The following is a 15,354-nucleotide window of genomic DNA, read 5'->3' as shown; positions in this document are numbered from 1 at the left end:
ATTCAAATGACTGTTTGTTTATGTAGTTCAAGAGGGCGTGGGGGCCGGGCGGGTTGGAGAGATGGCATTCTATTAACTTCCCACTTCTTCAGTCTGGTCCTGTACATTAGCACTTGCCCTGTGGGCAAGCGGGCTAATTTTTTTCTGTTGGGAAAGACTGCCTGTCCTTCCTCTGGCCCACACTTTTTGTTGTTTTGTTTTAATAACTGAGTATCTTTAGATTTTAGCCTGATTTTAGCTTTGATGCCAGATGGTTAGTCTGGGACCCTCAGGCCTTTGCATGCCAAGACAGGGAAAGGCCAAAGCTGAGATATGTGTGGCTATCAGGTAGGTCTGCTGATGCCTTTCTGGATTAGACAGACACAAGCCAGTTTACTTCCAAAAGCTTGTGTTTGCTCCAGCACGTACCTTCTTTAACTTAATGTCCTGTTTATATGGAAGACTGTGGTTGCATGCTATGTGAGTGGGTCTTAATTCACAGAAAGAATTCAAGACACCAACAGCCATCCTGACTTTGCTTTTCTAAGACAGCCCCAATCCTGTTCCACCCTCACCAGGTGAGTTTTTAACTAAATAGAGTGTTGGTGTGGCCAAGCAGCAAGAATATATCAAATACTGGCAAATCGAGTGATTTTCAACCTTCACTATGCATGGCATTCCCCTGGGTGATTAAAAAATGTATATACAGTTGTCCCAGCTCTGCCCCAGAGATTCTGATTCAATGGGCCTAGGCATAAGTACTTTTTAAAAGCTCTTCAGGTGATTTTAATGAGCAGCCGGGGTCTAGAACCCTTGGGCAAGGCTCTCTCCTTTCCCAGAAAGATCCAGAATTATTTTAGAAGGATCTATCAAATAGACTTGTGGTTTGGTGGTCTCTAACTACTGAAACTAGAGCTACATGATTGTGCCTTATGTAATTATCTCTTCTATCATTAACACTAGTGAATGCTCTAGACTTGTCTTTTCAACTGTAAGACAGAGGCTTTGTTTATATGATTCCAAATAGTACTTGGTAGAGCCAAATCTTAAAGCTGACTCCCTCAAAAGGCTAGTTATGTGGCATGGTTTCCAAAAAAAAAGACTTAATGGAGCCCAGCCTCTTGTGACCTTGGGCAGATTTCTTAACTACTCTGCCTCAGTTTTCTTATCTATAAAATGGGGTCAATAATAGCATCTGTATCAGAATTTTTGAGATTAAATGAGTTAATCCACATAAAGTACTTTGAACATGATTTGGTGATAGCAAGTACTCAGTAAATATCTGTTGTTATTATGACTATAAGACTCCTTCTTTTGACCCAGGTTCATTTGACTGCAACTAAAATCCTCTCCCTGCCTTCAGGTTCTACTCACTAGCTGAATGAAATTCATATCAAGGAGAAGAGCAAGCTCAGCTGGTATTGTGAAGGCATGTCTGTCGCTGGAACGCTCCAAGAAAATATTACTTAAAAGGGGCAAAGTCTAGATGTTTGAGAGTGGTCATTGCTCTTACATGGGATAATATGGGCTGCCATAAAATGCTTGCTCGATAGGGAGACCAACTTAGGGATTCCCATCAGAGCAGCATCTGAGATTTTGATTTTGTTCTTGGAAGTAATTCTAGGCTCATCTTTCCTCAGAAAAGAATCAAGCATTCTCTCGGAAATCACACAGAGTAGGGTCATTGCAGCTTTTGCCACCCCCCACCCCCCACCCCCCATCCTGTGGCAGTGTTTCTGAAGTACAATGAGAGATGCAGGGAATGTTCTGGGGATTCTGCTGCCCCCAAATAGACCATAGTCTCTAATACAGTGCACACCCTGATTCCTCCACTGTTCAACTTTTTCCTGTCCAGGATTATAATCCCAAAAGAGTCACTATGACCCTGAAAGAGAACAGTTATTTATTCAAGCATGATTTAAATTCTCTCTTACCACATCTAATATGGCCTTGGGTCGTTCTGAAGCAGCCAGAGAAAATAGGTCCAATGCTTAGAAGAGTAATCCCTTCTTCAAATGAATCAAATTAGGACATTTGTTGACTTCTGCAGAAGACCAAGTAGGAGGCAGTGATTTGACTTACTCAAGGATATTTCTCAACTTACATCATGGCAAAGTTTTCTTCATTGGTTTTCCTATTGCCTTTCAAATATGAGTTGACATACAAGCATTTGATCTGGTGTGAGAAATTAGATAAGGGGGTAGAGTGTCAGAAGCCCCAGGTGGGGATCAGGACATTTGATTTCCAGTCTTGCCTCCGACTTGGCCGGACCACCAGCTCTTAAAAGTTCAGCCTCTTGGGCCATTGCAAAGGATGAGCAGGGGTCTGAGGGCCCTAGCCATAGTAAAAAGTCTGTTTAAATCCCTGTTTATAGGTGAGTTTTAGTCAATCTAGCTAAAGATTTGTCTCTTTTGTTGTTCTTTTCAAAGAACCAGCTTTTGGTTTCGTTGATTTTTTTCCTATGGTTTTTCTAGGCTCTATTTTATTGAAGTTCCACTTAATTTAATTTAAAGAAGGCTGTGGCTTTATTGGTGGAACAGGCTCCTTGAGAGGGAGGAAGCAGGAGGAGTGGGTGGTCTTGATGCCAGGCCTGCCCTGTTTCAGGTGATGGAGAACTTGTCCAGGTAGTGGCCAATCATCTCGGGCTTGATTTCCACCTAGTTGAAGATATTGCCATTAGAGACACCCACCGTGCTGCCCACCATCTCTGGCAGGATGGCTCATGTTCCGCAAGCACGTCTTAACCACCTCCGGTTTCCCCATGTGAGGAGCCTCCTTCTTGGCTTTGGGCAGGCACTTCAGCAGTGAGTGCCGCTTCCTCTGCAAACCCAGGTTGAGCCTCGCCACTGCTGGGCACCGTATAGCTGTGTCAACTGCTTGTAGGCCATGTCTAGCCGCTGGTCAAGGTCCGCCCCAACAGGTGAGCCCGCGGAAGGTGTGTTGCTGCTTCTACTCCACTTCTGCCCTCCTGTCAGCTCTTCCTAAATTTCCACTTTAATCTTTATTATTTCCTTCCTTCTGCTCATTTTTAGGTTTAGTGGGTTCTTCTTTTTCCAGTATCTCAGGGTGGAAGATCAGGTTATTGGTTTGAGATCCTTCTCCTTTCTTAATATAAGCAGTCACAGCTATGACTTTCCCTTTAAGCACTGCTTTAGCTGAATTCTATACATTTTTTTTCTTTTTCTTTTTTTTTTTTTTAAAGATTTTATGTATTTATTTGAGAGAGAGAGAATGAGAGAGAGCACATGAGAGGGGTTAGGGTCAGAGGGAGAAGCAGACTCCCTGCCGAGCAGGGAGCCCGATGCGGGACTCGATCCCAGGACTCCAGGATCATGACCTGAGCCGAAGGCAGTCGCTTAACCAACTGAGCCACCCAGGCACCCTGAATTCTATACATTTTGATATGTGTTCATTTCATTCACCTCAAACTATCTTCTTCTTTTTTTTTAAGTTTTACCTATTTAAGTAATCTCTACACCCAAGGTGGGGCTCGAACTCATGACCCCAAGATCAAGAGCCATAGGCTCCTCTGACTGAGCCAGCCAGGGGCCCCACCTCAAAGTATTTTCTGATTTCCCTCAAAGTATTTTGATTTCTTCCTTGATCCATTGGTTATATCAGAGTGTACTGTTTAATTTCCACATATATGTGAGTTTCCCAATTTTTTTCCCGCTATTGATTTCTAATTTCATTACATCGTGATCAGAAAACATACTTCGTATTATTTCTATCCTTTTTAATTTACTGAGGTTTGTTTTGTGGCTGTTGTAAGAAAACACCATAGATGGTAACTTAAACAATAGAAACTTATTTTCTCACAGTTCTAGAAGCTAGGAAGTCCAAGATCAAGGTGCCAGCCCATTTAGCTTTGGTGTGAGCCAAAGACAGACTGCTGCCTTCTCACTGTGTTCTCACATGGTAAAGACAGGGGTGGGGGGGTGGGGGGGGCAGGAGACAGCGAGCTCTCTGGTGCTTCCTCTTATAAGGACACTTATCCTATCAATCAGTTGAAGTCTACAGTCACCTTTCCAAGAATACTTCAACTGTGTGGAGCATACAGTAGTTCAGCTTCTAAAGATTGTTTATATCTATGAAGCTGTGTAATCACAGCATCCTTGTAAAGCAGATAAATGATACTGGTATTATGCTTTTAAAAAATGGACAAGTAGGGCTCTGGAGCACTTAGGAAGCCAGGACCACGTGAATGAATGCCTGAGCAGGGACAGCAGCCAACGTCTTCTGAGTGCACCCAGTGTTACCTTTCTATCAGACTAAACTGCCTTCCTTACAGACCAGTTAGGAGGTAGCAGATGTCCACATTGTGCGTGTGCATGCGTGTGACAGAGAGGGACAGAGACGGAGAGAAAGTGCACGGGCAGTTGCAATGTTAAATTTCTCTCTATCCTGGAGCTATAGTCAGGTTTAATCATTCTTGGAATTCTGGTACATGAACGGGGTGTAGTTTTGGACTCATTATTTACACAACATCCTCCCCTCCGTCTTGCCTGAGGGAGAAAGGGGCTTTCTCCAGAGCCAGTGGAGACCTCCCCACCTTATCTTTCCTAGCCGCAAGCCCGCAAACATGCCTGCTGCCTTCTCAGGACTGTCTCGTGAATGTGACCTGGGGTGTCAGACTGACCACTAACGAGGCAGATAAGCTGCACACAGCTTCTCTCTTCTGTGCTTCCTGCCTTCCCTCATTCTCACCTGGCTGTCGATATAGTAGGCATTCAATCAATATTTATTGATTCGGTTTTGTTGTGAGGTTAGGCTAAGTTGTACCTTAGTTAATGAACTAGTGACTTCGGGGAGAGGCGGGGCTGACAGACTCCCCCCACCCCCCGCCCCCGCAAACTCCTGGAGTCTCTCTCTGAGAAGAAAGGGAGATGAAGATTGGGAAGGGAAACAAGAAGCAGCACAGCGACAGTGGGGTACCTGGACTCCAGTCCTGCTGCCGAGGCTCAGCCCGTCTTCTGGGAGCCACAGTCTCCATGTCCCTGCCTGTTACCTGTGGGTGCTCATCCTCACGGCCTCTAGGGTTTACTTCTGCTTTAACATTTTCTCTGTGAAATAGTTCACGCCTTTGCTTACTTGCTTTCATACTCACACTCTGATTCAACGCATTAATGGAGTACCTACCAAGTGCCAGGCACTGAGTAGACCAGAGGGTGAGAGATAGGGATGGGGACACAGAGATAAAAAATGAATCACTGCAGCCCTTGAACCCATCTTGCTGGCCGGAGGGAGAGAATGGGAGACATCCGTGTGGAAAACAAATACTGGGCAGGATTAGTTTGATAGCTCTTGGGGTAACTCCCACACGCCTGCCTGTCCGGATGACCCTGGCCTCAGGAACGTGGGGAACCGAGGCAAAGCCAAGGGGTAGCTGGGAGGTGGGAGGGCTCAGTGGGATTCTCCTGAGTATTTAATTACATTTGAGGAGTGATAGATCATCTCTCACTGGCCACTGATGATAATGAGAAAATAATGGACATGATGGCTGTGTGTCTAGTTATCTTGGGGGGCATACAGAACCCACATGGAGGCATTTGGGCCATAGGCTGTGTCCACCAAAGAGGCTACCAGTGTTCTGACACCAGTTGTTCTGGAGAGCAACAGAACTCAAGTTGGCCAAGAAAGAGGCCCGTGGGTCTTCTAGGCTATGGCCCTGGAATAGTCTCAGTAGACCTGACCTGCAGTTGAGCACATGGTATCACCCCAACTCAGCTCAGCTCAGCTGCACACCTGGTGTTCGCAGAGCCCACAGGCCAAACCTTGCCGCCACAGTGTCCGCGTTGGGGCTATTGGATGACAACGCTCGAGTAATACATCCTCGTTACCTGTCTTCATAGGGGGCCAAAGAGGTAGAAGTCCTACCTAGATCTGTGCACACAACCCAAAAGAGAGGCAATGTGGGTATAATTAAAATTCTACAATGGCAGTAAAAATTACTCGATTGCTTACGGAATCGATTGCTTACTGTGTGCCAGGCACCGCGTGAAGCGCTTTATATACGTTATCTTACTTGGTTGTCAATCCGATGAGGTAGGTACTATCATTGTCCTCATTTCTAGTGATGGGGAAAGCAGGGCTTGGGGAATTTAAGCAAACAGCACAATAATTAAAATCCAGACAGAGTAACTCCTGACAACTCAATCTTAACCATCACCCGGTATTGCACTTCTGATGTGTCTCCTTCACCGTCTGTGAAAATTAAGCACCAGAACACACACACTGGAACAACTTTCTTCTCCTGTGGCTTGAGGTTAGATCTGGGTTTTTTGTGTTTCTGAAACATTTTTGTCGGGTGCGTGTTTTTAATATTGTAAGCTACCTCAAATCCTTGATGGAAGTAGGCACATCTTAAAGCTCAATTAAATAAAAAGGCAGAAGAACACACACAGAGATCATGGAAATCGGCTCCAACCTCCGTCTGGTTATAACTGCTTTGGGGTGGGGGCTGGGGGCGCTGTGTTCGTGGCTGCCAGACAGAAGGTTGTTTGAACTTGGCTGGCTATGAGAGCCAACAGAGTGAACTTGAAGAGAAAGATAAACATACAACAACTGTTCAAAGCTTCAGGTGTTATGATTGCTAATTGAGAAAGGCTCTAAATAATACCTGCTGGTGTGTAGGAATTTCACTCCTGGGGATTAGTGGCTCAGGTAACGCTGGGATTCTGTTCCTTCAGATTCCCCCTTAAAGAAAATTAAAGTGGTGTCCTAGTCAATCAGGAGGGCGTATGCCTCAGAGTAACCCACAAATAGCACCTTTATTTCTGAGCCTTTTCAGTTGTACTCTTCATACACACAGTCTCTCTCACACACACAAACACAATGTCTCACACACACACACAAACTCGCCACACACAACTCACAGTCACACACACGTGCCCTCAGACACTTACAGGCAGGAGCACACACAGGAACCAGTCTTATGCACACTGGCTCTCCAACGTATCCATGTGCAGAACACACACCAGCTCCCAGAACACTCCTCCATTCACACGCACTTTCTCACACACACACACACACACATTCCTACACACACACACACACACACACACTCTCTCTCTCTCTCTCTCTCTCTCACCTGTACAACATACTTCTGGCAAAGCTGCTGCAGCTGTTCTAACCTGCCCAAGTTCCTTTCTGGGCCCAGCCCAGTCAGCATTTTCCCAGGCCCAGTCTCACCTTAGCCACCCTGCTGTCTTCCTCAGAGCCTGGTCACGCTGTCCTTGACTCCATGTCACGCATGTGTGAGGGACTGGAGGCTGCTGAAGCAGGCGAGGGTGTGTCGAGTGAGTGGCAGTTGGGGTGGAAGCCGGGAACCCCTCGGCTGACCTCCTCACAGGGACCACCCAGCATCACAGCCCCATTCCGGCTTCTTCCTCTTCCAAGCACAGCTTGCTGTGGTGGACTGGGCTTTGGGAAACATATGGCCTGGGTCAAATCACAGTTCTGAGGCCTTGGGCAAGCTCTGTAAACTTCTGAGTCTCGATTTCCTCAGCTGTAAAATGGAGTTAGTATGTCGCCGAGTTGTGCAGAGTATCAAATCCCATGCCTGGTATGAACATGCTGTCCCAGTGGGGGCTATTAGCAGTGACTCTTTGGCTGATCAGTTGTAAAATGTCTCTCCTACTCACTCCTGACTCACACTGGCAAATTTCCTGCCAAATGAGTCAGCTTTATGTCAACATTACTTCAAAAATTTAAAAAAACCAGAAGAGGCACCAATATACTGCACAGATTAGCATCACAAGACAGCATCTTTGTGCTGTTTCTAATAAATGAGTGCATGAAGAGAAAACGCCTTAAAAACCTTCGTTTTCATGTGTAAAAATTTCAAGAGTAAGTTTACATTTCAAATGACACAGGCCTCCAACTTCACGTGTTAATTTTGAAGGCCAAGGAACAATACCCTCTCTCCTCCCGGTCTGCTCGCTTCTCCCTGGAAGTGTTTGATGGTGCTAATTAAGTACTAATATTTTTTTAAGATTTTATTCATTTATTGGAGAGAGAGAGAGAGTACAAGGGGGAGGGAGGGTCAGAAGGAGAAGCAGACTCCCTGCTGAGCAGGGACCCCGATGTGGGGCTGGATCCCGGGACCCTGGGATCATGACCTGAGCCGTAGGCAGCCGCTTAACCGACTGAGCCACCCGGGCGCCCCTTAAGTACTAATTTTGATAAGAAAAATGTGAAATACCACAGTTCCCTCAGGAGGGGAAGGAGGGGAAAACAGCAGAGAGAGGGAAGCTGCAGATGCTGAACGTAAAGTATCTCTTTGCACTATTTTTCTGAACATGGTGCCATTAAATACCTTCCCAATGGTGAGGGTGGTTGTAAATACCATTCCTTCGGCCCCTGCTATGTCTCCGGCACTACTCAGCATCTAACATCCTTTGTCTTTCTTCTGCCTTGTGGCTCTGACCACAACTGCAGTGATGTCAATCTTGTTATAGTCCATTTAATGCTGATCTCTCTCACGAGAGCACAAGCTCCAGGAAGGGATGGGCCGGCCCGTGCTGTTCCCTGTTTCAGTGCTCATGTCTAGCGTGGTGTCTGGCACACGGCGAATCTTACTAAATGCTCACTGAATGAATGGATAGGCCATAGTCCTTGCAGCAAAGTAGCCAGTTAGGCCTAATTCTCTCCATTTTACAGATAAGGAAATGAATTCTTAGAAAAGCTAAGTAGCTTTCCAAGGAGGTACTACTTTGTGTGCCGGGAACCCAACCAAATGCTGTTGATTCTAAAACACATTTGCTCTCTTGACTACTAATGTGACTATTTAAATGAGAGCCTCCTCTGAATTGCCTTGGTTTGTGTAAACCCTGAAGAGTATTTGATAATAAGTATTTTCCTGGCTTTAGCTCCTTTAGCTGGTCCTTTGTCTCCCTGATGGGTTATGGTCTTACTTTTAGCTACTCAACTCACTTACTCTTTCCTATCTTACTCTGCACTGCCTTTGTGGTCAGCCCCTTTCTTTCTGCTCTGAGCAGAGGGCCCATCCCAAGACAACCCTCATTTAATCCTCCAGGAGTCTTTCTTAGTTCTAGTCCCTTCCTCTGCCCCAGGAACCTCAACCAGGAAGCAGCTCAGGATACATCTCACCACAGCTCCCCCACATGATTAACAGCCACCCTGACTCCCTGGCTAGAGCCAACAAGAACCTCCTTGTTGCCAAATCCAATAAATACTCCAGTGTTCTCACCCTTCTTGGACTTGCATCTGTATTTGCTACGAGTTCCTGCCCCTCCTGGAAATTACTGTGTTCCCCACTCTTACACCTTTTCCTTGGCAAATGGTGGTGTTCCAGGGTTCTCATTTCATCCTATGTAATCCCCCTGGACTACCTCATCTACTCCCCCGTGGCTTTGAGCACAACACAGAAAGGAGCCTTTTTCCCAGGAACTCAATGTTAGTGGGCATGAGGATGATCTGAAGGAGATTGCTCATCATCCTGAATGCTGATTTGTCAGGTCAGGGGAGGGGGCTGCATTCAGATGATTCAGTGCAGACTGTTCTCTGTTCTCAGACCACGGGATGAAACCCTGTGCCAAAGGTTGATATTTCTCAGTGTCATGCCCTTCCAAGCTCTAGACTGTGTAGTTGGCTTGATATCTCCTTGGCTTTGGCAGTCACGGCAAGGTGCTCCCCAGATCCCCCTTCAGGGAAGTACTTTCTGCCCCAGCCGCAGGGAGTGCTGTCCACATCCAGCCTTCATTTGTGCCCCACTTCCAGGATTGCCTCGGTTGGAAAGACCCTCCTTGTCCAAGGTCACACCAGTTCTTGGGCAGCCACATCCAATCACTGATCAGTGTGGGATATAAATCCTCCACTATCTTGGCCCAAGTTGGAACAGCTCTGAAAGGCCATCCTAGTTCTAGGTGAATTGATGGGCCGGGTTTTCTAATGCTGTGTAACAAACCATCCCCAAATGTAATGGCTTTAGACAATGGCAACACTTATTTTGCTCATGAATCTGCGGTCTGGGCTTCAGGTTGGAGAAGGAGCAGAGATCATTCATCTCTGCTCCACTAAGTGCCTGCTGGGGTAGCTTGGAGGTTGGGGCTGGGTGCATTTTTTTTTTTTTTAATTTATTTGAGAGAGTGAGAGGGAGTAGAGAGGGACAGAAGGAGAGGGAGAGAGAATCCCAAGCAAACTCCCCGCTGAGCGTGGAGCCCAACCCAGGCTCTATCTCACAACCCTGAGATCACAGCCTGAGCTGAAAACAAGTTGGCCACTTAACCGACTGAGCCACCCAGGTGCCCAGGGGCTGGGTGCATTTAAAAACTCTCTCACTGACTCATGTGTCTGGCGCCTGGACTGGGCACACTCAAACTGCACAGGGCTAGACTGCTGGCCTCCTTGGGCATCTCTCTCTACTTCTACATGATCTCTCTACATTGTTTTTCCAACATGGAGCCTTCGGGAGGGCCAAACTTCTTACTTGTTGACTCCGGGCTCCTAAAATGCATATGGCAGAGAGGAAGCCAGGCAGATGCCATATTGCCTTTTATAACCTAGCCTCAAAAGTCATGCAGCCTCACTCTGGTCAAGGAGTTTAAAAAGTACCCCCAAGTTCAAGAACATGGAGTGTAGACCCCACCTCTTAATGGAGGAGCATCAAGCTCACTGTAAGAAGAACATGTGGGGTGGGCCACAAGTAGGTATGGCTATCTTTGGGAAATATACTCTGCCACAGCCAAGGCTATCATTAGGCCTGCCCCGCAGCTTGGTCTCTCCCTCTTCCCACTCCCATTTCTTTCCCCTCCTTTCTGTGTTGTGCTCAAGAACATACCCTAAGAAATACCCTGTTCATCAAACTGTGTTTCAGAGCCTATTTCCCAGGAACTCAGCCTGCAACACTAGCCCCCCCAAACCAACACATTCAAGCAAGATCACCATCTTTCCCTGCCTTGTTCCACTCCATCTTTTCCTCTTCTCTGTGGCTTAACTCAGTGAATGGCTTCACCTCTGTCCAGCGTCGACCCTCTCCCTCGGGTGGTCACCATGTCCTGTCTCTCTGGGATATTGTTCACACATGTCCATTTCTCTTCTTCCCCAGGACTTGTCCACGCCACCGCATCTCTCACCCCGATCTGCACAGTAGTCCCATAACTAGTCCTCTGTGCCTACTCTTGCCTCCCCACAGCCTCAACTGTACTTGCTGCTAGAATGATCTAAGTCTCATATTTGATTATTTTATTCTTTTTATTCTCCAGTACCCATGTGACAATGCCCAGACTTCTTAACTTGATCCGCAAGTCCTTTTGTAGCCAGACCTCGCTTTCCTTTGGAGTACCCATTTCTCACCCCTACCCATCAAACTCACTGTGTCTTTCAGCTTCTTTGTTACGTTATGAGCACAGTAAAATCTCTCTACCCTTTTAGGGATGTCCCTTTTGGTGGACAGCACTTTCCTCCCACACCCCAGATCATCCTAAGTATTTATCTTTCAGGTTTTGATCCAAATTTTAATTCCTCCAGCAAGCCCTCCTAGACTGGGTGAGGGGCCTTGACCTGAGCTCCTGAGGTGCCCCTCCCACCATCGCACAGCCACACTTCAAGCAAATCCCATTGTGACCACCTTCCCTGGAGACCATGTCATCTTGGTCACCAATGTAGCCGAGACACTTAGCCCAGTGTATAGCACACAGGTCGCTATATACAACAGAGCAGGTTGTGCCCTGGTCAACTCCAAGGCGCTCCATTTGCATAAACTACACTGTGGACACATCCCCTAGAATTATGTAGAACCCACCCTAAGCACACACAGTGACCCTGCCAAAAGTTTTAATTGTATAATCAAATAAATACATGAATTATGCTATCTTTGGTGCTCTCTGTTAACCATGAGATTAATGTTTGGCAAAAGGAAAATTATCTGATTTCAGTAGTCTCTTTTCCAATGCCAAAGAATGCAACATTCACAACTAGAAAGGAAAAGGCAAAAGCCTAAAGCAGTAGTTCTTAATCCTGGGTACACTTTCGAATTACCTGGGGAGCTCTGGAAAAATACAGAGGCCTGGGCCTCACCACAGGCCCATCACAGAAGCTCTGGGGGTGGGGCCCAGCAGTGGGATTTTTTTACATCTCCCAAGGTGTCTCTCCTGTGTAGCCAAGGTTGAGAGCCTCTGGCCTAAAGAGCATCCAAGCACATCCAAGGAGCTTAAGAAACCCACCCAGCAATCATTAACTTTCCTCTCAAACACCTCACTCAGGAGCCACAGGGCTGAGCACCCAAGATGAAAACCTTTCTGGGTTAAGTGTACTTCTCTGGGTTTTGGATCTCAGATTCAGAGCTGAGTTTGTCATATTCACCAGTTCATAGTACACTGTCTTCATTGGTCCATGCAAGGCCCTCTTTAGTTTTATTTCTTTATTCCATTTTACTCCGTTCTCCCTCCAAGTTTCTTACCCTCACCACGGGCAACCATCCAAATACACTTGATGCAGGTACAATATATACTCGTGTTCATATGCCTTCTTATAAAAATGTGTTTTGCTTTCTATGCCTGTACTTTTTTTATGTATATGCATTGCGCCTCATTCTGACAGTTAATTTTTCACTCTATCCGTGTTGCTCCATCCGTGTTTCACTCCATCCAATCCGTTGTTCCCGTCTGCTGCAGAGTATTCTGGTCTGTGCTTCCACGCGCTTGCCCCGTCCACACCCCCAGCGGTATTCACCCACATGCTTCCAGCTCTCAAACACCATAGCACTGCCAAAGGCTCCTTGGCTGTGTTCCCTTGTGTACCCGCGTGAGAACTTATCTGCGGTAAGGACGCCCTCTGGGTCATTAGCTATATATTTTGGGTAGCCTTACTTAACATGTTTTTGCATAATGGATATTTTTATACCAATATACCAAAAAGAAAAATTCAAGTGATTCGTGTGATATAATAATGGGGCCCAAACACAATGTGTGAGTGGCTGTAAGAAAACAATATAACACATTCCTAAGAAGAGCTGGGAATCTTGGCATCTTGGTGATATTCTATCAGGCTGGATTTCAGTAAAGGAGATGGTCTCCAGCAGGGACCACTGGATGACTTCAAATGAAACCCCAGTGAAAAGTAAGCGTTTCTTGGGTTGTTTCAAAAGGTCACTGCATAAGACTTCCAACTCCCAAGGATGTTAGCTGAACCTCTTACAGGTTTAAAAGGGGCAAAGACTAAATCCAGAAATCAAGTTGTATGCATTAAACCTAGCCTCTGTTGACACAACTGGGCAGAATCAGACATTCTGTTTAGGAAAGAAAAATGTTGCCAAAACTCTGCTTATTATAATCAACATTACAGACTGAATGGAATGTTTAGAGAAGACCCTTCCACATTTAATTGGCGAATATCCTGAGTGGTAGTAGTCCACTGAAAATCCTCTGTATAATTGCTGTGTTATGTAATGTATTGATATCTCTGAGATTTCCAAACCAAGTATCTGTGTTTCAAAGCAGTTGTTACGTTAGCATGTTAGCAGAAGTATTAGGCTAATGCTGAGACTTCTGATGGCGTTTCTGCTTGACCGGAAGCCTCAACAGTTATTGAGCATTTACTCTCTAGCTAGTAAGAGAGTGGTGGTTAACATCACAGGCCACTTCCTAGTTCAGTCACTGAGGGCAAGGTGATTCACCTCTCTGTGTCTCAGTTTCCTCACCTGAACAACAGGGGTGGTGTTGGGACATGCCTTTTGGTGGTGGCGGCAGGATTTAAGAGGATAACATGGGTAAGGCACTTTGCAGATAGTAAGACTCATGGTGTCATAGGCCTTGGAAATACTCAGCAAATATCCTTGTGATGATTTATTTGGGCATCCTGGTCAGAGCTGGGACATTTCAAGTCCAAGTAATTTCTTTAGATCCATTTATTTAATGGGACTGTCCTTCTCTGTCTAATCCCATAGCATGTGCTCTTCTGCTGTCTGACTCCCTGTGTCCCCAGGCAACTAAACCACACAAATTCTCTTCACTCATCCATTGCTGTAGACAGCCTGTATTTTCATATGCCTTTGTTTTACCTACCCAGCTAGATTAAAATTGGAGGGAAGTGAGAGCGAGGCAAACCAAGAAATAGACTCTTAACTCTGGAGAACACACTGATGGTTACCGGAGAGGAGGTGGGCGAGGGGATGGGGGAAACAGGTGATGGGGATTAAGAGTACACTTATGAGCACCGGGTGATGTATGGAAGGGCTGAATCACTATACTGTACCCCTGAAACTAATATTACACTGTATGTTAACTAACTGGAATTTAAATAAAAACTTAAAAGAAAAAGTAAAAATAAATTAAAAAAAAAACATAATAAAATTGAAGAGAAGTAATGATGTCTTCTCAGAAAGCCCGTGGCAAGTTCAAGGACACACAATAGACTGGTAAAATGCTTATGTATAAATTTACAAAGTCCTTTTGACTTTGGCTCACATAAGAATTGTACTTTCTTAATATAGTCTATGAGTGTATTAATGAAACCTGAACAGGGTAGCTTTTCCTTCCCTCTTCCCTAGAGAAGTTAGGCTAGTGTTTTTCCGCAGGCAGCTTTAGCCAGGTATTCCACGGTATGGTTCATTTTCCCCCCAAGCTCCCATCAGGGTCAGCATTGATTTGCTTTGGACACAGATAGATCTTCAGTCCTATTATTTTTTCCAAGGAGGGACTTCCTGTTGAAGTCATTGAGCAGCACAAATCCTGTTTGGTGTGTGTGAGTCCATGTGCATGCGTGTTTTTGCTTGAACACACAAACACTTCCCTTTTACACTGGTGTTTCAGCCTCTCAGTGCTCACCATACCATCACAGACCATTATCATTCATTATTATGAAACGTTATTATCTTTTACAGGTAGGAAGTTGGATGCATTTCAATTGCTTCACTCAGCCACTAATTGGTTCACGTACTTTTCTGACATTCAAGTTTAAACGTATTTCTTCTATAAACAGGAGCAATACTTTCCATTTGGGGGATATGGCCTACACATTCTTCTATGATGCTCACTCCTAAAGCACACGCTGATTTCTGCAGACCATCATTGTGCCTTCTGTAAAGAATGCCCCCCCCCCTTTTTTGAGGCAGAGTGAGAGTGGGGGAGGGGCAGAGGGAAAGAGAGAATCTTAAGCAAGCTCCACACCCAGATGTAGGGCTCCATCTCACGACCCTGAGATCATGACACGAGCCACAATCAAGAGTAGGGACGCTTAACTGACTGAGCCACCCAGGAGCTCCAGAATATTTCCCCTTCTGATGTGATTTTTGCTTTAGCAAAAAAAAAAAGGGTGCTACTGATGACTTGGTGGATTTTAGTTCTCTATTTCTACATCCAAGGAATTTTTATAAGCACCAGCGCCACCTCTCCCTTTTTAACTTCAATATTAATT

The 15,354-nt window shown here is 45.6% G+C and overlaps 1 pseudogene; it reads right to left on the bottom strand.

Annotated features, from left to right (window-relative positions):
* Window positions 1-2,481: 2,481 nt before the first annotated feature.
* On the bottom strand, window positions 2,482-5,829 carry LOC102734009 (small ribosomal subunit protein uS19 pseudogene; annotated as a pseudogene).
* Between the last annotated feature and the right edge of the window lie 9,525 nt (window positions 5,830-15,354).

This window comes from Leptonychotes weddellii, chromosome 4 (assembly GCF_054177405.1).
Source record: "Leptonychotes weddellii isolate Sample4059 chromosome 4, ASM5417740v2, whole genome shotgun sequence".
Taxonomy (NCBI): domain Eukaryota; kingdom Metazoa; phylum Chordata; class Mammalia; order Carnivora; family Phocidae; genus Leptonychotes; species Leptonychotes weddellii.
Note: the sequence above shows the minus strand (reverse complement) of the source record. Positions and strands in the feature narration are given on the sequence as shown.